The sequence below is a fragment of the Triticum aestivum genome, chromosome 7B (assembly GCF_018294505.1).
Source record: "Triticum aestivum cultivar Chinese Spring chromosome 7B, IWGSC CS RefSeq v2.1, whole genome shotgun sequence".
In the NCBI taxonomy this organism is placed as follows: Eukaryota; Viridiplantae; Streptophyta; class Magnoliopsida; order Poales; family Poaceae; genus Triticum; species Triticum aestivum.
This window is the reverse complement of record NC_057813.1, coordinates 269,504,550-269,531,757: the sequence shown is the minus strand read 5'-3', so window position 1 is coordinate 269,531,757 and position 27,208 is coordinate 269,504,550. Positions and strand designations below refer to the sequence as shown.

At 43.9% G+C, this 27,208-nt stretch overlaps 2 non-coding genes across 2 annotated transcripts; both read left to right on the top strand.

Annotated features, from left to right (window-relative positions):
* The first annotated feature begins 10,115 nt into the window (after window positions 1-10,115).
* Window positions 10,116-10,202, top strand: LOC123163461 (small nucleolar RNA snoR8a). Its single transcript, XR_006481914.1, has one exon. It is a non-coding gene; the product is annotated as a small nucleolar RNA snoR8a (small nucleolar RNA).
* Window positions 10,203-10,532: 330 nt separating this feature from the next.
* LOC123163463 (small nucleolar RNA snoR8a) lies at window positions 10,533-10,619 on the top strand. The gene has a single exon (XR_006481916.1). It is a non-coding gene; the product is annotated as a small nucleolar RNA snoR8a (small nucleolar RNA).
* The last annotated feature ends 16,589 nt before the right edge of the window (window positions 10,620-27,208 follow it).

Sequence of the window (27,208 nt, the reverse complement as noted above, 5' to 3'; positions counted from 1 at the left end):
AGCAAATCCTTCACCAAGAAGGTAGTCAATGGAGCTCCTCCTTCAACCAATGGCTTCATCAGCACTCGCATTAGATGATGTGGCAGCTCAGGTTCTTCATAGATCTTTTTAGCTTCTTAAAGGGGTGGATCTACTCGAAGAGCACAAAGAAGTTCGTCAACAAGTGCTTTATAATGAGTGTCTTCACACATTCAGTCCAGAGCCCATGTTGCAATGTCATCAGCATTTCCTGAGAAATGCATAGTTCTATAGAACTGAAGAATTAGCTCGTCATTCCAATCGCGGACGTCAGAGCAGAAGCTAAGCAAACCCAGCATCATGTAGAGCAGCCAAGACTGGCCTGAAGCATGGAAAAGATTCCATGTCCACGTGAGGAATATGGTGATGCAGGAAGTATTTGTTCTTATCAAAGAGCAATGAAGCGTAGTAGTTCATCTGTGTGTTGGTCTAGAAGCGCAGACGTCTGATTTCGGTTGAGTCATATGGTGACTCACCGATGAAGAAATTCTTTTCTTCGAAGAATTTGGCTCTGTCAAATTGTGGCCTCTGAGGCTTCTACCAATCTTGGGCATGACCGGTACTGGCTGAAGATTTGTTTTCTTTGGCCTGATATCAAATACTGGTCTAGGAGATCCAGTTGAGTTTTGTGGGTCAGTAACAGCCAGTGACTTAGCAACTTCCTTAGCAGTAGCAGTTGGAACTGTGTTAGTATCTGTTGACGGAATTGATCCTTCATGCTGAGGGGATGTATTGACGACATCCACCATCAGGTCATCTTGTGCAGTCTTATGAGCTGTTGCAGCTCGAATTTCTTCATTAATGGTCTGAAGAGAAGGTTGTCTTTCTTCAGAACCAGTATGAATTTCTTCAGTGTGTGCAGGCGACTGAGGCTAGTTGCTTCAGAGCTGTGGTGATAGGTGAATTTGGGTGTGCTCCTTCTTCAATATACACATCCTCTTCAATTGCTCCACTACTTCTAGATGAAGCAACGACATTTTATTCAGTCAACGGAGCTTGAGAAGGCTTTTGTGATGATTCTTGATGAAGTGAAGCATCACCTTCCACTTGAAACTCTCCATCCATCTGCTCTGTAGTAGCTGCAGAGTGGGTATCATTCTCTTCATCTTCATCAGCTGGAGAAATTTTGTATTCCACCCCAAAAGGAACAATCTGTCGATCATCATTTGTACGAGCCGTGTGCACTGATGAGATATGAATTGCATCAATAGGTATAATAGAAGACAATGGTGTCGTCTTCAATTTTTTTTCATTGATTCAGGAGCAGTTTGAGGAGTTGAAGCCTTTCGCTTCTTGGCTTCCTTCTCAGCAGCCTTAGTCTTCTTCGCTTCTGATGCAAAAGGAAGAGTGATGTTCTCCAAAGATAAAGTCGTTGGAGGCGGTGTAGCTGAGGGACTTGGTGGCACAGTTTCTTCAGGCACAACTGGTGCAATTGCCCGATAGTTTCTTCAGGCGTAACTTCTTCACTTACCCTGGCATGATTTTGAGGAGGAGATGAAGGCGCAGTCCCACTGTCCTAAGCAGTTGGTGGAGGAGTTGAAGAACTTGAAGGAGGCACAGTAGCAATTTTGCTGCCTCATGCTTGTTGTGGTCATCAACTACCTTAGAGGTGGTAGTGATGAATATGTCCTTGACGCCACATCAGTGATTGGCTTGGTGCTCATATTCTTTAGATAGCTTCTGAATTTATGATCGAAGAGTCATGAGCTGCTGAGGAGATATGGTGAGCATGTTCTTCTTCAACTCCTTCTCCTTCTATATTTGTTGTTTCTTCACTAGCTTTGCATATGCAATCTTGTGATTCTCATCGAGTATGACAGCAGATAGAACATGACTTGGGCCCGGAGGCAAGTTGAAGTCATCAAGTGGAGTGTCTCGCACCCATATGTCAATGAAATCAATGATCTTCTTGGGATCCAACAGCAATGGGCTGAATAGTTCTTAGCAATAGCAGCTGGCTCTTGCTTTGTTCTGAGGAACTTAGCGAGCTCACCTTCATGAGCTAGCCAATGTACACCAGCTTGAGGCACTACAACCTTGCTTTTGGGACTTGGTCGTGTGCCACGGCCAGCAGCGATCTTTTTCTTCAGCTTGGGCAGTGATGAAGTTTGTCCACTAGCTGAGGCACTTGATGCAGCTATGGAAGATGTTGGAAAGCCCTCTGTTTGCTGGCAAGATACGAGCACGACGGGTGTTGAAGCTTTTGCTGCTACCACTGAAGAACTTGTGGTGGGAGGAGGCATTAAAGATTTTGTTATCTTGGGTGCTGAGGCCTTTGAAGCAACCGGCTTAGTCACCGAGGGCTTCGGATCTGATGGCTTTGGATTTTGTGCAGGATTCTTTGGCATTGATTTCCTCAGCACACTGCCACTGCCACTTGCTTCAGCTGAGGCCTTTGAGACCCTGTTGAATTCATCAACAACCTTCTTGGCTTGTTTTACCAACATGGCCTAACACTTGGCCCATTCAGCAGGAAATTCTTCACCGCGTCTCATGTTGGTGGGGTCAGCTTTCTATACAGGAGCAAGAGATGGCCTTGAGCATGGAGGTTTAACAGCAAAATCCTTCATGTACTTGGGAGTGATATATATATAGCTCTGCCATTCATAGGACCACCCGCATTTGATGCGTTGCATGCGAGTCTTGTGTTGCATGTCAGTTTCTTTGCCATGTATGTTTTCATAAGGCATGCAGTATCCTAAATATATATCCTTGTGGATCTCAAAAGTTGTTTGTTCCTCTTTCCTGTTGCCTCCCATATGAGGCTTTTTACCATCGGCCATTTTCTTCAACTGATGTTCCTGAGCTTTTGATGAGTCTAAAGAGGTTTCATGATTTTCTTCAAGCAACGCTGCAAATGACTTAAGTTCATGAGAACCTAGAGATTTGTCGATAGACATATATAGATGTGAACAGAGTATAGTTGCAAGGAAATTGGGAAGAGTCACATGCGCTCTCAGAAGTTTTTCAAAATAAACTAGTTGAGGAAGTTGACCCTTATCGTCTTGGCGAGATTTACCGAGTGTTCTCAACCTAGGTTCTAGAGTTGTACATATTGAGGTAATTTGCACAATTGGGGAATCTAGTTGTTAAGCATAATTTTGATGAAATAACTCAAAACTGGCCAAAAGGAAGTGCTGAAGAATTGAAAGAGTGGTAAAAATAGCACTTGAAGATTTTTAAGTGGAGTGAAGATTAAACTAGGTGGTAAAAAATAACATTTAATTACACCGGTGATAAACTCGATGAAATGGATGACAAAACAATGGAATTTTTAGTGCAGATCTTCCATGCCCTAACTCGGCGACAAAAGACAGCTACGGCGGCGACGGAGATAAAGAAATCCGAGTACGGAGTGAGTATGGCAACGAAGAAGTCGAGGCAGTGAAGCTCTTCTTCTCCGATGGCGATGAAATCCAGTGGCAGTAGGGTTTGAGAGTGAGAGCAACGGGAGCAGAGGACCAAAATGAAGCTAGGTTGACGAAGTCAAGGCTACTTATAGCCACGGTGAAAACTGAGTGGTCCGAAGATTTTAGATGGATAAGCCCCTGACCATTCGCATCTCTGTGACACGCGTCACACATGCATTTTCACATGCTTATCCACGCGAGTGAAGCGTCAGATAGAGTTACTGTGGCAATCGCCAATTTTTTTTTTTGGGGGGGGGATTTAGAATATGTTCGCAAATTCTTCAGTCGTCAAGGACATAGTGAAGACTTTGAATAGTGTCAAGTAGAATGCATATGAAGAATTTGTGTACAGAGTGGGTTGAGCATACCATAGAGGGGAGCGGGTCCAATCACATCCACATGGACGAAGGGAATGACTTGAAAAATTAGAAATATGTGGATGCTATTGAGGACATGAAAAGCTCAAGAACATATATATAGTCAGCTAAAGCAATTAAGAATAACCTCAAATGATGAATTTGAAAAGTTTGACAAAATTGCAAATGACGAAAAACTTAAATTTGAAGAATGTCATAAAGAGGTGGTGGCGTTACCCACCGTATAGGAACTATGACGACTACAAATGCCGTGTATAATTATCGTAGGGTTCTAAGAGTCACGTTCTTCATTAATTTCTTCACACCTAGAGGGTAAGTCTTCATTGATTGAAGAAAACGTTACTTCAGGTGTTGTGCACCAAAGTCATGAAAGATGCGTAAGTGTTAGGATGTGTGTCCACTTCAGAGGACATTCAAAGATTCTAGGATGTTCAGCTCACATCGCAACTTGCAGAACCTCTTCTCATCCAAGGGCTAAGTGAAGATATCGGCAAGCTGATCTTCAGTCTTCACATGGTCGATGACAATGTCTCCCTTCAGCACATGATCACGAAGAAACACTACAAGAAGTATGTCAACTTGTGACCTTCTGTCAGTGACCCTGGAGGAATTTGTCATAACTCTATGAGCATTTGAGACCAATTGGTCAAAAGCTATTCGGGGGGCTCCAAACCCTAAACCATAAGGACCATTTTGGTCGAAAAGGTCGTAATTTCCTTACACGAAATGGTCATAAAGCAAACAGCACTGGTTCACTGCCTTATTTCTAGCTGATCAAGACCAATATAGATGGTCATAGCCTTGTAAATTGTGGTGCATTGCTATGACTAGGCGCCACCTCATCAGTTTTGCCTATGTGTCATGTCTATGTGTCATTTTTTACCCTAGGTTGTGAAGCAGCCTATATTTCTGCCATTCCCAAAATTCCCAAAAACAATTGGGCACTCTTTACTATCCAAATCATTGCTTCATGACAATATTCAGCTCCATTTGCCTGGTAAATCTTCCTCGGCCAATTTCCAAAGTTTATGTTTAGCTAGAACCGTTGTGAAGGAAGTACTAGCTAGGCATATCCTAATGAGCTGAATTTTTGCCACATCTTCTATATTCCCAAATCATAGCTCTCCACAAAATTTGAGCCCCATCTAACAATCCATGTGATCTCACCATCCAATCTTTGTTTTTGGTTATATTTTCAGTTTGTAAAGCAACTATATTTTATGTTAATTTATAAATGTTGAAAATATACGAGGACATGACCATGCCCATAGAACCTCCCTCCACCAAATTTTATCTCATTTATTCTAGCCAATTTCCCTCAACATTTTTCCCATTTTTCTGTTCAGTGGAGAGCACTGTGAAGGAGGTACCATTTTTATTTATCCAAATGGTATGACATTTTTAAAGTGCCTTCATATGCCATCATCCTCCTCCAAATTTCAGATCAATCCATTCATTCATTTGAGTCCAGCTTCAACATTCATATTTCTGTCCAGTGTGGTACTTTGCAAAGCAAGTAACACCAAGGCTCCTCCATTTGAGATGCAAATTTTCCAAGACATTGTCCTTAGTAGATGATTATCATTGGCCAAACTCAGGCCCATTGGCCATGTGCATTTTCCCCACCACTAATCAAAAACTTGGTTGCTAATTTATGTTTGAGCTTGGTTCAGTGTCCTCGCGAGATTCTTCTATAGCCTTCTTCTTACTGACACCTACTGGGGGAGTGCCCAACCCAATAGACATGCCTAGGCGGCCTAGAACATGTGGCAACGCCACGGTCACGCGGTGACCACGCTGCGGGCATGCGAGTTTACGCGCTCTGGAGTTGGGGCCCTCGGCCACTGTCCAAACCTCAAGTATCGCCACCAAACCACATATTTATGATTAAATAGATACTTATGTACCTAGAAAGGATTTTTTGAAAAAATAAAGAGCAAACTATTAGGCAACTGCAGTTCAAATTTTACCCGCTTCCTCCTAAATTGACGGAAATTTGTCTTTTTTATGAGAGGTGGATCAAAGCTTTTGACACCCAACCATTTGGTTAATTGTGCATTAAATATGGCCTATTATTTTAGAAAATTTATTTGGTACACTTTTACAACAAATATATGGTAGGTCCTTCAAAAAAAAACTCATTTTGGGCACTCGAAAAATCGAAACTGAAATTTCCGGGCAAATAAAATGAAAACTTCCTTAGGGAACATTATTTGCCATTCCAAGATGCACCCTTGTGCAAAATATTAGATCATTTGAACAAACTATGCCATGAATGTGGCCATAACATTGATCATTTGGCTTGAAAGCCATGAATCTTCACCCATGGTAGCTCGTTTCTAAGAACACTTTTTTAAAATAATTGCCGGATTGCAAGTTTATTATTTTTCCTGGCAACTTGGTCACATATAATGACACAATGCGAACGTTTTCAATTTTTTTCAATATTTCTGAATTTTACATGCCCGTTTCAAAATGTGGTCAAAACGGCGGGCAAGACTGTTCCTAGGTAGTGCTTGAATCTCAAAAACAATTGGTGTTTCTCTGATTAAATAGATACTTATGTACCTAGAAATGTTTTTCGGAAAAAAATAAAGAGTAAACTATGAGGCAACGACAGTTCAAATTTGACCCACTTCCCACTGAATCGGCAGAAATTTGTGTTTTTCATGAGAGGTGGATAAAATATTTTGACACGCAACCATTTGGTAAATTGTACACTAAATATGGGATAATATTTTAGAAAATTGATTTGGTCCAATTTTGCAATAAATATATGGTAGGTCCTTCCCAAAAAAACTCATTTTGAGCACTCAAAAATTGGAAAATGATTTTTTTGTGTAAAGAAAATAAAAGATTCCTTTGAAACATCATTTGCCATTCCAATATGCACCCCCGTGTACAATAAGAGATCATTTTTTGAAATTTTCATGTGAAAAAGTAGAAGAAAAAGAAAAGGAAAAACACAATTGCATGTGCTCTATTCTTATTGGTGGGTTTAGTTGTCCCATGGATCGATGACATGGTGCCCATCCATCCATCTAGCCATCTCTCCATCCCACATCCATCCATCCATTTATATACAGAAAAGAAGAAAAAAAGAAGAAAAAAGGGAAACCCACACCCACTGTCCAACTACCCAAACAATAACTCCTCCCATTGACCCCATCCTCCCTCGTCCCCATCTCCTTGTCGCCACCGCCACCCCTGCCCTCGCCGCCTTCTCACACAACAGAGAGAGAGGCACCATCGCCCAGCGATAACAGCATCGCGGCTGGTTTACTCGCCGGCGGGCGTGTGCGTGCTTTGATGCACGGCGCTCCGTTGAGCTGGCCGGACTGCGGCGCGCGTGTGGTCTGCCTAGGGTTTTGCGGTGGTGGCGCTACACCCTTGACCACGGGTCTTCGGCCACTAGGAAGGCGATAGCGATGACCTACTCACGCAGCTGCAGCAGGATCGACCTCCCCTGCCTCTGTTGCTCCCTTTCCTCTGTTTCTCACCCACGTCCCCTCTGTGGCTAGGTTTTTGGTCGCCTCGATGCCGGCTTTTCTCCGGTGAATGAGGCGAGTCCCTCCGCTTCTCCTCCTCGTCCTTAGAACTCCCCCTCTCTTCCTCACCTTTTCTTCTCTATGTCCTCTTGAATCCAGCCCCGTCGCCATGGATTTGCAAGCATGGAAGACGATGATGACATCTTCACAAGGAATACGACCATGGCGGTGTTTTTATCATTGTTTCTATGGTGGAAGACCCATGCCTGCGACACCATGGCTGGGCTATCCTGTGGGTTGTGCCTGCTCACCTGGCAGCAGTGGTGGCGGCTACATGTTTTCTCCACTTGCTGCAGATCATCTCCAAGTCCTACAGCCTGGATCATCTCCGTCACCAACGCCTACAGCCTGGGTCTGAAGTCTGAACCTCTATTCTATACTCCATGTTTACTGAATTCCATTGAATTTACTGAATGTGCATGTGAATGTGATATGTGAATCTCAAAAGTCTCCATAGTGTGGGTGTGTGTTCGAGTGTAGGAGTGCAAATGGGTACCTTGTAGGGTATTATGTGACCCTCTTTAGTTCAACTAAATAAACTGAATTTTTAGAAGCCACATAACTTTTGAAAATTTAGTTTATTTGGTTAAACTAAGGAGGTTGAGAGGGTACTCTTAAGGGTCACAAAGTTGCATCCCTACTCAAGTGACTATTCTGGTTCTAGATATAAATAGTATGTTGCAAACCAATGATTGTATTGTAGATAACTACAAAAAAACCTATTGTGTGTACTTCTCTTGGGGAGTGCCTGTAGAGCTTATTATTCATGCCTATTTATGGTCAAATTATAAATATATTCCCATGTGTCTTTATGTTTGGCATCCACCATTCACTGGCTCAGTGGCACATGACTCTAAACAGATGGCTTGATGCTATCATCTCTATGATTAGTTTTGAGATACACTATGAGTATTTGTGTTTATGTTTGGCATCCACCATCCACCATTGAATTTTTCTCAAACAAAGTGATAACAAAATTTAGTGTGTATACCTTTTTAGGGAGTCCCTATACAGGTTAATATTCATGTCAATTTTCTGATCAAATTTGAGATATACTTACAATGAGTATTTGTGTTCGGCATCCGCCATTCCCTGGCTCAGTGGTGCAAGACTCTAAACTGATGGCTTGAAGGTAATATCTTTGTGATTAGTTAGTAATTAATGTATTTATTTTCATGTGTTATCCTTAGTATTGAGAAATGTGAACATACACACCGACACTGTCTCTCAACCACTTCTTCTTTGTTTATTGTTGAGCGCCCATTCCCTACCCTTTCTGCCCAGATCTGCTCCCCTTGATTTGAGTGGTCTCTCGGCTGAATATGCGTCGCAGGAAGCCCCACGTCAACGTCGGCACCATCAGGCACGTCGACCATGGCAAGACCTACTCTGCTTCCTTCACCATCGCCATCACCAAGGTCAGCCAGATCAGGCCTGCTCTACTTCAAGTTGGTTCGAATTCGAATGGTTCATCATGTGTAGGTGTGATCTGAATTCTGAATGGGTCTTTTGGCATGTACTGGTGGAGGCCTTAGTGCTTGTTGCTGACATGTGGAGGAGAAAACCACGGGAATCACCATCTCAAGTGTCTGGCCTTAGTGCTTGTTGCTGACATTTTGCTGCTATTTTTCTGCTAGATATGTTGCACTACCTGAGCTTGTGTACTAAAAGCAAGCAACTTTCTGATTCTTGGAAAGTAATGTTGCACTTCTATTTGTAGAAAACAACAATAACGTCTTGCTCTAGTTGTTGTTTTTCAGTTTATATTCGAGTATGCATGATTTTATCTATAGGTAGCACTATGGATAGGGCTATGTGTGTAATCTGAGTTGTTTCTGTTATTGTTCTATCCATTTTATTGTGTTACCTTAAGCTGTCATGTTAAGGCAAACCTAAGAACACTTGCTTATGAGAACCAACTGGATTTCTTAGATATATCCAAGTGAGATGTACTGTTACTATGGCAGTGAATTTTATCTATGTGAGATTAGAATTTGAGTTCCATCATTCATCTTATGATATCTTGTTCTTTGTGATACTATTGACTTGCAAGATACAATGTTGATTTACTATACGATGCATGTTTGTGATGTTAGTATGCACGCCTTTACTAGTAATGTTAGATCTTGCCTATTGAAGATGCCTGTTTCTTCATGAATTTCTGTCATGCTGCATAATAGTCTTGATTATTTGTCATTGTTGACATGCATGCTAATTAATCTGTGTAGGATGGTGGTTGGATGTCAACAAGGAATGGCAACTCATGGAGATCCCTATGCGTGCATCGTTTTTATACCATGCCTGCTGGTAGCAGATTTGTCAAGACGTTAACGGCAAGAAAATATTGTCCGCGTCATGCGCAAGTGCACCACACAGAAGAGCACCGATCCATCTACGTCTTGCTGCTCCGACCCAAGTGTTGGATGACACCATCAAAGGTATTTCTCTCCCTCTCCTCATGTCTGCCCTAGGTACAATCCAATTTGTTTACTACACCACCACATTAGCCATTAAATTTGTGACAAGAAAACCGAAACCCTCTTCCTTTCTCCAGAGAGGAGAGGGCAGGTCCTTGCTTGCTAGAGTCGATCTATTTATCTGCATTGTGAGGTAACAATGGTTCTTTGGTCTGTGTTATGATGTCAAGAAACTATTTGTTTGTTGAAACAACCATCAGTCACTCTCAGCTAGTGTTGACTGCTTTCTGTTGCTAGTATAGTTCAAGATCTTGTGGTACTTCTGATTTCGTGGGTTGAACCTTTGGTGGTGCAGTGATTATAAAAATATTCCTTGTGCTGATGGGTGTTCCTTGTGAACGGCTCCTATACGCCCATAAAATCTGAGCACCAATAAACCATCCATTCTTGTTCAATCTGCTTTTTCGGATTCATCTTTTTTCTTTGTTGTTTTTGCTGATTTGTTATGGAGCGTTTCTATTGTATACATAACTCTCGAGTTTGACTGCCAGTAGTTAATCTATGTCAAGATTAGTATGCCAGGAATGGTGTGGTTCGATTTTGAGGAAAACATACATATCATTTGCTCGGATTGTTTACTAATTTATTCTAGTGTTTGATTTTGAAACAACCATCAGTCACTCTCAGCTAGTGTTGACTGGTTTCTGTTGCTAGTATAGTTCAAGATCTTGTGGTGCTTCTGATTTCGGGTGTTGAACCTTTGGTGGTGCAGTGGTTATAAAAATATTCCTTGTGCTGATGGGAGTTCCTTGTGAACGGCTCCTATACACCCATAAAATCTGAGCAACAATAAACCATCCATTCTTGTTCAATCTGCTTTTTCGAATTCATATTTTTTCTTTGTTGTTTTCACTGATTTATTATGGAGCGTTTCTGATGTATACGGAACTCTCGAGTTCGACTACCAGCAGTTAATGTGTTTCAAGATTAGTATGCAAGGAATGGCGCAGTTTGATTTTGAGGAAAACATGCATATCATTTACAAAAATATTTTGGGACATTGTTCTTCGGTAGGTGACTCCTCCAATGGTCCAATTAGTTTTTATTCTACTGCTTTGTATATTGCAAATTTTTGCTGCTGTGGTGACCTTGTTCTTGTGCTTGCATGTCGAATTTATATGGTCACAAGTAGTTTTGATGCATGATATAGCCTCTAGACACTTGTAGGAGTAGTTGCTATCAATCTTGTTGAGTTTGGTTTACTTTTATTTTGAGTCACTAAATTTTTTAGGAATTTTCATAGAAAAGAAACGATGAAGAGATGGTTGAGAGGCTCTTCAAGTCGGGGTTCTGAAGAAAATGAGAATGAGGAAAAGAAGAAGCCCAAGTACAACCTTCCTCACACTGCAGAGGTTCGGCCATGTGAATGGCCAAGTGATGCATTCTTGAGGGCGGCCGGAACTTATGAGGATTTCTATTATTTGGCTGAGAATGCAGGCATCACCGACTTCCTCCATGGTAAGTGTGATCAATACCTCCTACTCACTAATACCTTCGTGCAAAATTTTCACATTCATGCTAGGAAATCACCACCCACGGTAGAGTTTTATTTCTATGATGAGCATAAGGAGATAACGCTTTATTATTTTTGCGAGATTTGCAAATTATCTTGTGAGGGCAACATCAGTGAACCACGTACTAGAGAGGTGGAAGATTTTATTGATGAATTCACTGTAAGGGAAGGGAGATGAGTGTCGGAAGCGAGAGTGGCTAGTTTGCATTTTTCCTGTTTTGCGCTATTACTCATTCTTTGCTGGGAGATTTTTAATTGGTCACGGGATCATGGAGGCCTTAGTGCCCCTCACCTCGCTATTTTGTGCCATGCTTTACTTCGTTATAGAACTTTTAGCTTGGGCGCCATTGTTGCTCGAAGGTTGAGTTTAAACCGTTCGAGGGGTCCTATCTTTGGAGGTATCTATGACTCCCGCCTTGCTAGATGCTTCGAGATACCCATTAGGCACGATGAGGAAGAGGAGATGCTGCTACCCACTAGATACTTAGACTATAATAGTATGGTAGCACATGATTTTATTAGTGATGATAAGGACAAGAGACTCATCTATAACCTGGTATTCAGCCAAAAGACTTGTCAGATTATTACTTTTCCTCCACCTTCTTTGTTCAATATTCATTCAGGCAGGTACCTCATTTTTCCCGAGGACATTTATGCATACTGGGAGCGGACGCGATCCCCAGTTCCTGAGCCAGAACCATCAGTTGATCTGTATAAGGAGTATATTTATCAGTGGGAGCCACAGGAGCTCGCTAACTAGTGGAACCCTCAGGATCCTCCTCAGTACCCAGGAGAGGGCTGCTTTGATCCATGGGCATAGACCAACTTAGGCAAAAGCCTAAGCTTGGGCAGTACGTATTTCTCACATACATTACATTATGTTCACACACTCATTCCAGTTGTTGGTGTTCATACTTTTTCATTATATTATCCATGCTAGTCTATTTTCTTTTTCCCGTTTTCTTCTTGGTATTTGAAAAACTTTGAGAAAATCCAAAAGTATTAGTTGTAGCTTCTTTTTAGTTTTCCTATCCTTGTTTAGTAGTAGTATTAAAGAAAACCCAAAAATAGTTCTCGTTCTTCTTTTTGCTTGTTGAGAGTTTTCCCATGTAAATAGTTTTTCTCGTTCTTGTTTTTTGCTTTCTTCAGACAAACGAAAACTCCAAAAATATTTTAGTGTGTTTCTTTGAAATCGTTTTTCCATTCTTTGGGGTTGAGGGGAGAACACCATGATGAAAATGATGGCTGGCTCTCATATGCATTATTGTTGATCTAACAAAGAGCCCAAATTACTTTGTCTTCTCCTTTGAAGTAAATGTTTACAGATTCCAGCTTAGTCCAATGCACGTGCACTATTATTATTATCCACACTGTTCGGTCGTGCAAGTGCAAGGCAATAATGATGATATTTGATGAAATGATTGAGATGAGGAAAAGCTGGTATGAACTCGACCTATCTTGTTTTTTTAAATATGATTAGTTCATCGTTCTTGATTCAGCCCATTATGAATGAAACATGTTTGCGATGACAATTAGAGATTATAGTAACTCATTCCATGCTTAATTAGCTAGGAGTTTATAATGGTTTACCTTGCGTGCCAACATGCTTTTAAAATGGTTGTGATGTAGTATTAGGATGGTATCCTCCTTTGAATGATTCGAGTGGTTTGACTTTGCACATGTTCACACATGTAGTTGAAATAAAATCAACATAGCCTCCATGATATTTATGTTCATGGTGACTTATATCCTACTCATGCTTGCACTCAATGTTTGTTAATCTCAATGCATGTTTATGACTGGTGTCCCTCTCTAGTTGGTCATTCCTCAATATGTTGCTAGCCTTCACTTGTACTAAGTGGGAATGCTGCTTGTGCATCCACTTACATAAAACTAAAGTTGTTCCATATGAGTCCACCATACCTACCTATATGCGGTATTTACCTACAGCTCCAAGTAAATTTGCATGTGCCAAACTCTAAACCTTCAAATAATAATCTATTTTGTATGCCCCAATCGCTCATGTAGCGACTGGGGGCTGTCAGTATCTTCCGTGCTAGGTGGCTTATTCTCACAATGAGTGTTGATTCACTTGTCATTCACGAGAAAGTGGCTGGTAATCGAGATGCCTAGTTCCATGCTCAAATCAAATCAAAATATAATATCAAACAAAACTCCCCCATGACTCTTGTTGGTATGGACGGTACCCATTGTTTTGGACCAGTCGTGGAGTGTGCTTGTTCATGGAGGGGGAGTAAAAACTTTACCATTCTGTTTGGGAACCGCCTATAATGTATCTAGCATGGAAGATACCGAGATTTCTTGATTTTTATGTTGACAATGAAAGCATACCGCTCAAAATTATATTCATCTCTATTTCAAAAAGCTCGAGCTCTGGCACCTCTGCAAATCCCTGCTTCCCTCTCCGAAGGGCCTATCTATTTACTTTTATTGTTGAGTCATCATCCTCTTATAAAAAGCACCAGTTAGAGAGCACCATGGTCATTTGTATGCATTGTTATTAATTGATATTGAGTATGAATGTGATTGGATATTTTTTACCATGAATGACAATATCTAGTCAGTCCTTGATCTTCAGGGGTGCTCTGCATTTATGTTTTGCGGTCTCAGAAAGGGCAAGCAAGACACCATTTTATTATATCATATCATGATTGTTTTGAAAAAGTGTTGTCATCCGAGATATATTATTATTGCTCACTAGCTGATTATGCCATTGATATGAGTAAATGTGAGACCTAAATGTTATTGTGAATATGGTTAGTTCATAATCTTTGCTAAAAACCTGAATGTTGGCTATACATCTTTGCAACAGCAAGCTCAAACAGAGTTTGTAAAAGTTTTTCTTTATCACTTTCAGTTTGTCAACTGAATTGCTTGAGGAAAAGGAATGGGTTAAGCTTGGGGGAGTTGATATGTCTCCATCATATCTACTTTTCCAAACTCTTTAGCCCTTGTTTTGGACTCTAATTTGCATGATTTGAATGGAACTAACCCGGACTGAAGTTGTTTTCAGCAGAGTTGCCTTGGTGTTATTTTTGTGCAGAACTGAAAGTTCTCGGAATGACCTAAAAATTTACAGAGAATATTTCAAGAATAAATAAAAAATATTGCCGAAGGAATCAACCAGAGGGGACCCACCAGCTAACCATAAGGGTTGAGGGCGCACCCTAACCCCCTAGGTGCGCCCCTGCCTTGTGGGTCCCCTGGACCTCCTCCGACCCTAACTCCAACTCTATATTCACATTCGGGGAGAAAAAAAATCAGAGACAAGGATTCATTGCGTTTTACGATACGAAGCCGCCGCCACCTCCTGTTCTTCATCGGGAGGGCAGATTTGGAATCCGTTCGGGGCTCCGAAGAGGGGGATTCGTCGCCATCATCATCACCAACCTTCCTCCATCACCAATTTCATGATGCTCGCCACCATGCATGAGTAATTCCATCATAGGCTTGCTGGACCATGATGGGTTGGATGAGATTTATCATGTAATCGAGTTAGTTTTATTAGGGTTTGATCCCTAGTATCCACTATGTTCTGAGATTGATGTTGCTATGACTTTGCTATGCTTAATGCTTGTCACTAGGGCCTGAGTACCATGATTTCAGATCTGAACCTATTATGTTTTCATGAATATATTTGTGTTCTTGATCCTATCTTGCAAGTTGTAGATACGTATTACGAGTTATGATCCGCATACCCCAAGGTGACAATAATTGGGATTCTTTCTGATGATTACCATAGTTTGAGGAGTTCATGTATTCACTAAGTGCTAATGCTTTGGTCCGGTTCTCTATTAAAAGGACACCTTAATATCCCTTAGTTTCCATTAGGACCTTGCTCCCACGGGAGGGTAGGACAAAACATGTCATGCAAGTTCTTTTCCATAAGCACGTATGACTATATTCGAATACATGCCTACATTATATTGATGAATTGGAGCTAGTTTTGTGTCACCTAGGTTATAAATGTTCCATTATGAATGCCATCTGACATAATTATCCATCATTGATCCATTGCCTATGAGCTTTTCACATATTGATCTTTTCTATGTTACTTTGCCGTTGCCACTGTTACAATTGCTACAAAACTGCTACTGTTACTTTTGCCACTGTTATCGTTACTTCATACTACTTTGCTACTAAATACTATGTTGCAAATATTAAGTCTTTCAGGTGTGGTTGAATTGACAACTCAGCTGCTAGTACTTGAGAATATTCTTTGGCTCCCCTTGTGTTGAATCAATAAATTTGGGTTGAATAATCTACCCTCGAAAACTGTTGCGATCCCCTATACTTGTGGGTTAGCACCCTCGGGTAGGCTCAAGGAGACAAGACATCATTTCAAAAATTTTCCAGGGGAGCAACCCCTGGCATGCTGCAGCCTGGACGTCTGGTGCCCATCCGGTTGGAGGCCATCTGGCTGGAATCCTTTCGGCTCGAGGTCGTCCGGCTATAGCCTGACAAAGTCAACCTTAGGTGTTCCATTGGACCTGCGTGGACGAGATGGCCATGCTCTACAGCGAAGCACTGTTGATGAGCATCAGGCATTGTTCATACGTCATATCTCACCTCAAATAGTGTTGTTAGGCTATGTGGGCAACCTCTTGTCCCCTGGGCACCCCTTTATAAGGTGACCTAGGGAGCTCTCTCTCGGGGAGCTCTTTCAAAATGCCACTCCCCATTTCTTCACACACACACACACGCATGAGGCAGAGGAGTTCCCTTCTTCCTCCACTTAAAACAGCTCAAGGAGCAACCCTGTACCACGATACACACTCCATATACATCATACGTGTAGGATTAGAGGTGTTACTTCCACACAAGGGCCCTGAACCTGGGTAAATCATTGCATGTTGTTTCCCAATCCCGTCCTAGATATCCATTGTAGCCTTGCTCTCACATGTTTTCACCATCCCATGGCATCAGCTGTGAGAATACCATGTCAATATGCCAGCTAGGGCTCCGTCAAAGGCCGCGTCATTTTTGAAGCCTTTCCTAATTGACTGAGTGCCATCATCTGTCCCATTATACATGCACATCAGATGCTGACACTGCTGAAGAGTTGGACTTTTCGGCTGATGTCCATCGCCATCACATCTATGATAGTGCGGCCAGTGTTTGTTAAACATCTCAGCTGAGTGTCACACCCAATATGCGACCCTCTCCTAAAGGAACTCGAAGGTCCCACCAAGGATAGAAGCGCATATTGGAGATGCTCTTGCAAGGTGGATATCATTACATCATACCATTACATAATAGTTGGGGATACATACAAGAGGCATACAATGCCACATGAGTGCAACAACATCATACACAAGAGCAACATCCGACTATGGAAACTCAAACGACATCCACCCTGCTAGCCCAGGCTACCCACCAGGAACATATCCCCTGGTCGAAGAAGAAGCATAAGAAGAATGCCAAAACAAGTAAACATCGCCCTCACGTCATGATCATCGCATTACCTGTACCTGCAACTATTGTTGTAGTAAACTGTGAGCCACGAGGACTCAACAATCCCATTACCATGGGTATCAAGACTAGCAAAGCTTAATGGGTATGGAGTGGATAAGTGGTGAGGTTGCAGCAGTGGCTAAGCATGATATGGTGGCTAACTTACGCATACAAGAATAAGATGAGAAGATACGCAAACGGTCACAAACTAGTAATGATCAAGAAGTGATCTTGAAACTACTTACGTCCAAACATAACCCAAATCGTGTTCACTTCCCGGACTCTGCCTAGAAGAGACCATGACAGCTACATACGGGGTTGATGCAATTTAATTAAGTCAAGTGTCAAGTTCTTTACAACCGGATATTAACAAATTCCCATCTGCCACATAACCGCGGGCCCGACTCTCAAAAGTTTATACCCTGTAGGGGTGTGCCAGCTTAGCCCATCACAAGCTCTCACGATCAACGAAGGATATTCCTTCTCCCGGAAAGACCCGATCAGTCTCGAAATCCCGGTTACAAGACATTTCGACAATGGTAAAACAAGACCAGCAAGACCGCCTGAATGTACCGACAAATCCCGATAGGAGCTGCACATATCTCGTTCTCAGGGCACACTCGATAGGTCAAGCTACGAGTAAAACCAGCCCTCAAGTTTCCCTGAGGTGGCCCCGCAGGTTGCTCGGTTCGGACCAACACTCAGAGGAGCACTGGCCCGGGGGGAGTTATAAAAAGATGACCCTCAGGCTCGCGAAAACCCGAGGGGAAGTTAATAGGTTGTTAGGCAGATGTAAAACCAAGGTTGGGCCTTGCTGGAGGAGTTTTATTCAAAGCGAACTATCAAGGGGTTTCCATAAAACCAACCGCGTGAGGAGCGCAAAATCAAGGAACATAACACTGGTATGACGGAAACTAAGGCGGCAAGAGTGGAACAAAACACCAGGCATAAGGCCGAGCCTTCCACCCTTTACCAAGTATGTCACATCCCTAGCTTTACCCTGGCCTTGGACTAGCTTGGTTGCTGCATCATGTTTAAATTCAAATGAAATTTGAATTGAGGAATTTTCAAAGCCTCAGAATCCTTTAAAAAAATGAAAAATGATCAAGATAAAAATTGCTTCAAATAAGTCCAAGAAAATGTTCTTGTTATCCTCTGGAAATATTGGCAAGAGGTAAAATCCAAACCAATATTTTCGGTATCTCAGAAACATTTATTTTGGGTATTTGAATTAAATCAATAGCTATTTGAATTGGACTTATATCTACTGTTAAATAAATATAGGTCCAATAATTCTGAAATATTTTTGTGGAGCATTGTTTTAATTCTTTTAGCTCCTAAAAATATTGTCAGAAGCAAAATAAATTGAATTGGTTTCAAAACCAAATTCAAAACAAACCTGCAAAAAAGAAAACAGAACAAAAATAAAACAGAGGAGAGAAACCTTACCTGGCGCTCACCTGGTAGCCCACCTGGCCCAGCAGCACAGCCCAGCCCGCCACCGCTACTCCCCTGTCGTCTTCCTCCTCGCCAGAAGGACGCGGACACCGCGACGCCGCCGTGCGCGCCACCTCCACCCTGCTCTGGCCACCTCCTGCTTCCTCCCCGAGCCCTCTGGTGACGCCACGCGCCTCCCTGACCCCGTCTCACTTCTCCCTCGCTCTCTGGACCTCCCTCCCCCTCGCTCCTCTGCTTCCCCCCCCCATGACCGAAAGCCGCCGCCGACGTCGCTCGCGACCACCGAGGCCACCAGCCCTCCCTCGCCCATCCAGCGTGCTCGAGAGCTCCGTCACGACATCCTCGACCTCCCCACCAAGCCATGGAACTACGGACGCGCCACAACGCCGCCGGCATCGCCGTTTCCATCGCCGGCCGCCGAGGATCTTCACCGTCAATTCGCCACCATCGTCGCTTCCCCGAGCTCGCTGACCCTCCCTGCACGATCCCCGTGAGTCCCTGCTTCCTTTCCCCCTAACCCCAAGTCCGATTTCGAGCTCTAGCCGCCCCCTCTACCGGAGCCGAGACGCTCCGCCGCACGGACTCGTCGCCGGCGAAGCCCCGGTGACCAAATGGCCCCGCACGTGCGTCCGTTGCACTCGCAACGACCCGTGGAGCAACGCTAGCGTGGCAGCTAGCTTGTTTGCAAGCCGCAGCGCTAACCCCACACCCACCCGAGCTCCGGCCGCCGCCTCGGGCTCCATTCCGGCGAACCCCGGCCACCCCACGCCCTCTCGAGGGTCCCCCTAGATGCGCGGGAGCATGGGCTCACCCCTGGTGCCCTCAGCGCGACCAGCCGCAGGCTGTAGCACCGTCCCGAGCAACTCCGGCGAGGTCTCGCCGTCGCCGTGGTCGCCGGCGTCACTAGCTGACGTGGCGCTAATTTAGTTAGCACTAATGACCATGCTAAACACCCCCCCACAGACACTGACAGCGGGCCCGTAGCGGGTCAAAGCCCGAGTCAATGCGGGATTAGGCCCTGTGTCACTGACGTGTGGCCCCCACACGTCAGGTTTGACCCTGACCAACCCCTGTTGACTTGCTGACATCATCATGACATCAGGCTGACGCAATAAGTGTTTTCTGGATTTATTTTATTTCAGAAAATTCCAGAAAATTGTATAAACTTCAATAAATCATAGAAAATTAATCGTAACTCCAAATTAAATAATTTATATATGAAAAATTATCAGAAAAATTCAAAGAATCCATCTGTACCATTTTCATGCATGTTAGAACAACTTATAGCTGCTGTTTAGCACAAATCATATAAAGGGCATTTAATTAATCACATATGGAGTTTGAATTTGAATTTTATATTCAAACCAACTTCATTTAATCTGTTGCTAGTTGCATTAGCCCAAAACACATTCATTTTGCCATGTCATGATCATGCATCATATTGTGCATTGCATTGATTGTGTTCCTTTCTGTGTTGCCGGTATTTGTCCCCTCTCGATAGACGTGATACCGATGATGTGATCGTTGACACTGATGAAGACTCAATGTTATCTTCAGAAGTGCCAGGCAAGCAAAACCCCCTCGTTCATTCCGATAAAATCCCACTCTCTCGCTCCTGCTCTCTTTTACTGCATTAGGACAACAACGACATATTTGTTACTTGCTGCGGTAGCTGAACCCCTTCATCCTTTGCATGACCTGTCATTGCCACAGTAAATAGATGAAACCCACTAGCATGAGTAGGAGTTGTTTGAGCCCTGATGTGCCTACTCATTCATGCTTGTTTGTCATGCCTGCTACTGCTTAGAGTTGAGTCAGGTCTGATTCATCGAGGATGAATCAGAGGTGTGTGAACATGTCCTACTATGTGTGAGCTAAGTGTGTGAACACGATTTGGTAAAAGGTGTCGGTGAGAGGCCATGTAGGAGTACATGGTGGGTTGTCTCATTGAAGCCGTCCTTAGGAACTGAGTTCTGTGTTTGTGATCCATGATTCAGCTACTACCATGCATTGGGCCCTGAAATATGACCCCGCTCGACCTCTTATTCACCCTAGTCCTCTGTCCAGGAGTTGCAAGTAGTTTCTGGTGTTTGTAGCTTACTGGAGGCCGTGGACAGCGCTGACCGTAGGGGTGGGCTGTGATGCGGTAGGTACGTGGCACGGTGTACCGGATGCCCGTTTGGTATCTCGGGAACCCTGTTCACATCGTTTGGGGCTGTGAGCGAAACTCCGGCCGGATCTCCTCATGGATGGAACCCGAATAGGCGATAAACCTGGACTAGAGACTTGAGTGTTTAGGTAGGTCGTGGTCTACACCCACGTCGGCTTTCGCTTGAAGTCTGCCGAGCACATGTCGTGTGCAGACGCTAAGTGGTGGAAACATGTATGAAGAAGTACACCCCTGCAGGGTTAACATCATCTATTCGAATAGCCGTGTCCGCGGAAAAGGACTTCTGGGTTGCTTATATCAGTTCATAGACAAGTGAAAGTGGATACTCTAAAATACGCAAGATAAGCGTGAGTGCTATGGATGGCGTTCTCGTAGGGAGACGGGAGCGGATCCATAGTGGTGTATTGATATGGTGAATATGTGGACTCGTGTGCGCCACCTCAAAAGAGTTACTTGCAGTCGTAGTTCAGGATAGCCACCGAGTCAAAGCTGGCTTGCTGCAGTTAAACCCCACCATCCCCTTTGTTGATAATGATGCATATGTAGTTAGTTCTGATGTAAGTCTTGCTGGGTACATTTGTACTCACGTTTGCCTATTTTATGTTTTTGCAGAGAGACTTCAGTCTCACTAGTAGTTCCACGTGGACTTCGACGTTTAGCTTGTTACCTCAGCTACGATCTTGTGCCCTCGGCAGGATCTGATAGATAGTCAGGCTTCTCAGCCTTTTTCATTTATAGATTTCTGTACTCAGACATGATAGCTTCCGCTTGTGCTTTGACTTGTATGCTCTGATTGTTGGGTCATGAGACCCATGGTTGTAATATCTCGCTCCTCGGAGCCTATTGATTAAATTACTTGAGTCGTAGAGTCATGTTGTGATGCCATGTTGTATTTGCACATATCGAGCATATTGTGTGTATGCTATTGAAATGCTTGGTATGTGTGGGATCTGACCATCTAGTTGTTTATCTTTAGTAGCCTCTCTTACGGGGAAATGTCTCCTAGTGTTTCACTGAGCCATGGTAGCTTGCTACTGCTCCGGAACACTTAGGCTGGCCGGCATGTGTCCTTCTTCGTTCCTGTGTCTGTCCCTTCGGGGAAATGTCACGCGATGAATACCGGAGTCCTGTTAGCCCGCTACAGCCCGGTTCACCGGAGTCCTGCTAGCCTAGTGCTACAGCCTGGATTCACTCGCTGATGACCGACACATTCGATGCTGGGTCATGGATGCCTGTCCCTGTAAGTCTGTGCCACTTTGGGTTTACGACTAGCCATGTCAGCCTGGGCTCCTTATCATATGGATGCTAACGACACTGTCATATACGTGTGCCAAAAGGCGCAAACGGTCCCGGGCAAAGGTAAGGCGACACCCGTGGGAATACCGTGCGTGAGGCCGCAAAGTGATATGAGGTGTTACATGCTAGATCGATGTGGCATTGAGTCGGGGTCCTGACAAAGTATATAGATGCATTAATTAAATAAGAGATATTGTGATATCCCATCATAATCCTGTTCCAACATGGAGCAATCTTCAACTTCACCTGGAACTAACAATGCTATAAGAGGGTTGATCAAAGCAGTAACATAGCCAAAGAACGGTTTGCTAGGAAGGGTGAAAAAGGTTAGAGGCTGACATGGCAATTTGGGAGGCTTGATAAACAAGTGGTAGGAAGCGCGATGTAGCGATAGCATCCAAACAACTAGCATAGCAATGATAGTAGTGAGATCCAGGGTAACAGTCATCTTGCCTGAAATCCCACTAGGAAGAAGAACGAGTCCATGAAGAAGATGAATGGGCGAAGATGAACCAAGCGTAGACGAACGAATCCTCACGATCGCAACGAAACAGGAACTATCAAGAAGAAGCACAACTAGAAAGAAGCAAACAACACGTTAAACACACAACACATAAACATGACATGATGCTCAACCAGGTATAATGCATGACAAGGCTATATGATGCTACTCATGGCAAGATATGATGCATACAAGAACAACACACCAAAGCAAGTTTAAATGAGGCCGGAAACAACATATAACAAATTCGGTAAGTCCTCATATGCTAATTTCGAAATTGGTCCAGATATGAATAAACCTTATTTTCAAGTTGTTAAACAGCAAGTTAAAATGCACCAAGATGATCTACACGAGATTCTAGTCAAGTTACATATAAAGTTCATTTAATTCGGAGCTACGACCTAGAAGATATGAGCAAAACAGGTTAAACCTGACATTGATGCAAAATGTGTTCAAACATCAAGCAAACACACCCAAAACAAGGATTTAACAAGATAATATGAAATTACATGCAATGATAAGCAAGTTTCATATAGATCATGCTCAAAATAGAGCAACGGTGCAACTCATACACTCCAAACAAGATATAACAACAATCTGCCCAAAACAACAAGTATGCACTTTGCAAACATCAAAACCACATGCTACAAGAATCATATATGCATAAACTTGACATGCACTTCATGTACAGACAACATACTTCAAATATCATTATGGTTAAGGTTCATAGGCATCAAGATTGAACCAATATGATCAATGCAATATGCAACTTTATAACACAGGAGCATATGCATGAGCAGAGTTAATATGATGGCAAACTGAGATCAGGAAAGAGACAAGCTACATCAAGTAAACATAGCAACCAATGGCATGGCATCAAAGTACCCATAACAAAGAGCAAATAATATCATGGAGTCATATACATATGGCTCATGGATTAGTAGGAACCAAAAAGACAAGATTGAATGTTGAAACAGTTTAAGCAAGTCTAAAACAACAACGTTATGATAGCATGTTTGCAAGCATAATATAGAGGTATATAGAGTACAAAATTAACAACCATGCCATGTGAACAGAGTACTCGCACCATACGTCAAAACATGTAATTGGAGAATCTCAAAAAAGGCATATGTTATCTAATATCAAGCTCACGACATGGCATCACGAAGTTAACAGAAATCTAGAACAGCATGTAGGCATGTTCCTGGCAATAACATTATATACTACGGGGCATATATAAGGCATCAAATAGCACGAAATGATATACCATAACATGGACATCAAAACATGTCAATGAAGCATCTCCAGATTATGCATGGATTAATTGGTAGCATCAAGCAAACATGGCAAGATGATATGACAGATTCAGCATTGGCAGAATATTAATAGCGAGTAGCCCACTTCACAAGCCTGTTGCAATAACTACAAGGCATATCAAAATAAATGGATTGCACTTCTGTAAAGATGGCATAAATATGCTCCTAAAATGTGTAGACATGATGCTTAAAAGAAAATCTCACCAAAAGATATAAAAATGATAAATATGCAAGTTATAACAGTTTTCAGCAGTTAACAGCAACATGCACTTTTGCAACAGATATTAAAATATCAAGATGCACCCTAACATGAATACAAAGCAAACCAACATATAGAGCATGAATATTAGAACATTAAAATATCAAGATCATCATCATAGGATTAACAGGGACAAAGTTACACCACTCACAAGATGCATACATGTTAACAATCAGCAGATTACAATAGTTTATATCACTTAGCAATTTTGCAATGAAGATTATGGCATCAATATGAACAGTAACATGAACGTAAATGCAACCATCATGAAGATCATCAAGAGATGAACATTTCGATATATCAAATGCGCAAAACGGAGCTATATGCATGGAGATATGACATGTCAAAGAAGTGCACATGAGACGAAAAATCTGGGACTGGAATTTCACCTCGCGGAAAAGTCAATGGGCGGACGAGGAGCTCCGGGATGGAGGGATCCAGGCGCGGGGTGTCGTTTGGATGGAGGGATGCCGGCGCGCAGGGATGAAGCGATCCCGGGATGACGGGGACGCAGGATGCGTTTGGATCGCGGGTCAGATGGATCTCATCCACCCGCCCGGATCTGATGCTGAGGCAGACGCCGGGGAACTTCCAGGTGAGGAGGAGGCCAGCGAGAGGCGCGGGACGGCGGAGGAGGCCGACGAGCATGCGGGCGAGGGCGGCCGGCGAGCATGCGGGTGGCGGCGAGCTTCGGCGCGGTCGGCGGGGAGGATGCATAGACGGCGACGAGGCGAGGAGCGGCGCTGGAGCAATGGCGGTGGGGCGGCGCAGCTGCAGCGGACGAAGGTGGCGGCGCGGGCTCCGGCATGGGCGGCGAGGGGCGACCGAGGCGGCGGGGACGGATCGGCCGTGCGGCTGCAAGACCCGGGCCCGCGTGGGTACGGGATGGGCTCCGCGGGCCGATGGTGCGATGAGAGAGAGGAGGGACATGTGGTGGCGCGTGGTTGGAGGAGAGCGGCGACGGAGTGGCATGGCGGCTTGTGGTTGGCCGGGCAACGTGGCCGGCGGACATGTCCGACGCGGGAGGATTTGTCCGGCGGCGCGAGGAGGAAGATTGCTAGGGTTTGTACCGCGAATTTTGGGGAGGGGACTTATTTATAGGTAGACGGAGCTAGGAGAGTCCAAATTAGGTGCGGTTTTCGCCCACACAATCGTGATCCAACGGTGAGAGCATGGAGGGGGTTTAGATGGGATAGTGGGCTGTTGTGAAGGGGTGCTTAGCTGCAAAGAGAGAGGGGTTTCGGTTAACTCGGTTAACCGTTGGGGCATCAAACGACCTCCAAACGAAACGAAATTTGACAGGCGATCTACCTGTGATATACCAAGGCCACTCGGCAAATCCCGGCACATTCCTGGAATGTTTTTCTCCTGCTCACAAAACAAGATCTGGGAGGGGCAACGGGATGCATGTGGGACTGTCGGATGACGAAACGGACCACGGAGAAAGAGACCGGATGCAAGTTTTGAAAAACATGATGATGCAATGCACATGATGACATGTCAAGATGCAACACGCAAGCAAATGACATGGCAACAACAACGAATGACTGGAAGACACATGGCGCATCGGATTCAGGGCGTTACACTTAGCTTCTAGGTGAGCCATGCCGGTGTCATCCTTTTGAGCTGCGCTTTGCGGTCTCCAGCTAAAGTGTTTCTCGGGAGGATCCGAAGAGAAAGACGGGAGCCCGGGGAGAACTAGGTGATGTAGTGGGACATCGGCCATATAAAACCACTCGGATGCCCATGTATCGACGTCTTCTTGAGGGGTGCCTGTAGGGTAGCCAGTCTCGGCTATTAGGCATACCTTGGCGGCTCCCACTTCATGCAGTTTCCTATCTCGGGAACATGGCATCACACAAAAGTAATTCCTCCACAACCCGAAGTTTGGCGTGAATCCCAGGTACATTTTGCAAAGGGCGACGAACCCTATGATGTGAAGGATCGAACCGGGGGTTAGGTGGTGGAGTTGGATCCCATAGAACTCAAGCAAGCCCGGGAGGAACATATGCATATGAAATCACAGGACACGGAGGAGGAAAGAAACAAAGCTTATCCGATCATCCCCGTGAGGGCTGGGATGGCTGTCAGCATGCGTCTGCCCATCTACGGATATTAAGCCCGGGCGGGTGGAGGATGAATCTGGATCTGGCAGGTAGCCCTGGGTGGAAAGCCAATTCAGTTGAAGACACGAGACGGAGCAGATTCCCTAGTTGCCCTTGAGGGGACCATGGGGGCGCCTAGAAGAGCCCAAATCGTCCGCCATTACTGGAGCTCACGAAGCTAGACTTTGGAGGATGGCGCTAAACGGTGAGAGGGGAAGGCCAAGATGCGCTTGGTCGTGCTTTGGGGCAGGCACCCGTTAAATAAGGCGTGAAAAGGCGACGCTTCAACGTCTAGCCGTAAAAGCGGCTTGATTCCCCAAACTACACAACACTCGAGACAATGTACAATGGGACCAGGGCCGAAGAAGACTCATATGTTCAAAGCGAATACTTCAGAGTCAAATTCAAATCATGAATAGGAAATCACCTGTCGAGCCGAGGGCTGCTAGCCGAAGTTGTGCGTCCATAGAAGACTGTCATCCTCGGTGTTGGACACCAGTTCTGGGGCTACTGACGTGTCTTGGACTAGGGGGGCCCGACCTAGCCAGTCTAGTCCATGGGCCGGATTGAACCTCCGTTGATGAGGAAGGACTCCGAAGGCTTCTAACCTGTCGTGTAAGTTGATGGCCCACAAGTATATAGGGTCAATTGTAGCCTTTTCTATAAGTAAGAGTGTCGAACCCAACGAGGAGGAGAAGGCAAAGACAAGTGGTTTTCAGCAAGGTAATGTCTGCAAGTGCTAAAATTGTAAGTAGTGAAGTAGTTTGATAGCAACATAATTTGTAACGAGCAAGTAATGATAGTAGTAACAAAAGTGCAGCAAGGTATCCCAATCCTTTTGAGTCTAAGGACGGGCCAAAACAGTCTCTTATGATAAGCAAAATGTTCTTGAGGGTACACGGGAATTAAATCTAGTCACTTTCATCATGTTGGCTTAATTCATGTTCGCTACTTTGATAATTTGTTATGTGGGTGGACCGGTGCTAAGGTGTTGTTCTTACTTGAACAAACCTCCTACTTATGATTAACCCTCTCTCAAGCATCCGCAACTACGAGAAAAGTATTAAGAATAAATTCTAACCATAGCATTAAACTTTTGGATCCAATCGGTCCCTTACAGAATAGTGCATAAACTGGGGTTTAAGCTTTTGTCACTCTTGCAACCAATCATCTAATAACTACTCCACAATGCATTCCCTTAGGCCCAAATATGGTGAAGTGTCATGTAGTCGACGTTCACATGACAACACTAAGGGAATCACAACATACATATCATCAAAATAT